Source organism: Salvelinus sp. IW2-2015, linkage group LG16 (genome assembly GCF_002910315.2).
Source record: "Salvelinus sp. IW2-2015 linkage group LG16, ASM291031v2, whole genome shotgun sequence".
Lineage (NCBI taxonomy): Eukaryota > Metazoa > Chordata > Actinopteri > Salmoniformes > Salmonidae > Salvelinus > Salvelinus sp. IW2-2015.
Window position 1 is genome coordinate 40,503,725 of NC_036856.1, and position 1,651 is coordinate 40,505,375.

General features: G+C 52.5%; 1 long non-coding RNA gene across 1 annotated transcript; it reads right to left on the bottom strand.

Annotated features, from left to right (window-relative positions):
* Positions 1 to 582: 582 nt before the first annotated feature.
* On the bottom strand, positions 583 to 1,339 carry LOC139028968 (uncharacterized). Its single transcript, XR_011481200.1, has 3 exons — positions 1,314 to 1,339; positions 1,018 to 1,088; positions 583 to 681 (listed from the first exon to the last, which is right to left on the bottom strand). It is a non-coding gene; the product is annotated as an uncharacterized lncRNA (long non-coding RNA).
* Positions 1,340 to 1,651: the final 312 nt, after the last annotated feature.

The following is a 1,651-nucleotide window of genomic DNA, read 5'->3' on the forward strand; positions in this document are numbered from 1 at the left end:
TCTTCCTCTTCTCCCCTCTACCCTTCCGCTCCTCCTCTCTGTCCTCCACTCCTACTTACCTGTCCTCACCTCCTCTTCCCACTCTACCATGTCCTCCTCTTCCTCCCACCTACTGTCCTCCTCCTCCCTCTTCCTCCCACCTCTACCCTGTCCTCCTCCTCTTCCTCCCACCTCTACCCTGTCCTCTGTGCCTCTTCTCCCACCTCTACCCCTGTCCTCCTCTTCCTCTTCTCCACCTCTACCCCTGTCCTCCCTCCTCCTCCTCTTCCCTCCCACCTCTACCTGTCCTCAACACCTTCACCCTCCACCGCTGTCCTCCCCCTCCTCCTCTTCCTCCCACCTCTACCCTCCTCCTCTTCCTCACCCCTTCTCCCCATCCAGTTGACCTCTGAAGGGCTGACCGCTGACCTGTTGCTGTCGGTCAGTCTGGTGTCAGTGGTGCTGCTACTGGCCCTGGTCAGTATCTCTGTGGGCCTGGTGGTGGCTCTGAACCGTAGGGCCACCCACGGTACYTACAGCCCCAGCCGACAGGAGAAGGAGGGATCCCGCGTAGAGATGTGGAACATAGCCCAGCCGCCGCCCGTGGAGAGACTCATATAAAGCATGGCCCAGTTCCAAACCCACCACTCAGCACTGTCCCAACACTGTTCCATGGAGACATATTGAGACACACTCACTGGCCTGGGCCCAGTTCAAAACCGTGGCATCCACTTACAGATCTGTACCCAATGCACTGTTCTCTTTATAGGAGAGAACAATATTGAGATTCGACAACTCACTGGCCTGGGCCCAGTTGCCGAACCCCCAGCTCACCATAGACCTCAACACTGTTCCCATGGAGACATATTGAGACAACATCACTGGCCTGGGGCCCAGTTCCAAACCCACCACTCACTCCAACACCTGTTCCATGGAGACATATTGAGACACACTCACTGGTCCTGGGCCCAGTTCAAACCCACCACTCACCACTACCCAACACTGTTCCAATGGAGAGATATTGAGCACACTAATGGCCTGGGCCCAGTTCCAAACCCACCACTCCACCACTGACCAACACTGTTCCATGGAGAGATATTGAGACACAACTATACTGACCTGGGCCCGTTTCCAGCAGTTCCCAACCCACCACTCACCACTGACCCAACACTGTTCCATGCATAGAGATATTGACGACACACATATAACACTCTGAACCTGGGACTCAAGTTTCTAAATCCACCCGCTAACGCTAAGCCATTAACATCACTGTCCCAACACAGGCTGAATCTCAAACCGAACACTTGGCCCTTGATCGAGTGATCCAGCCACACTGACTGTCCTGGGCCCAGTTCCAAACACACTACTCAACATGATGGAGAGACTCATAGAGGAGACTTTATCCCAATATCATCGCTGGGGTAATATAATACTATATGCCATTTAGCAGACACTTTTATCCACGTTTTACATATGTGTGGTCCCGGGAACCGAACCCACTATCTTGGTGTTGCAAGCACCATGCTCTACACACGCTGAGATACAGAGGTCCTTCCTGACCTGATCTTAAAGCCTGGTCTCATAGACTAGATGTAACATAGTAAAGGTAAATCCAGAATACTGAAATTAGTATGTTGTGTTACGTTTTGTATGGTTACATAAGACATAAGGC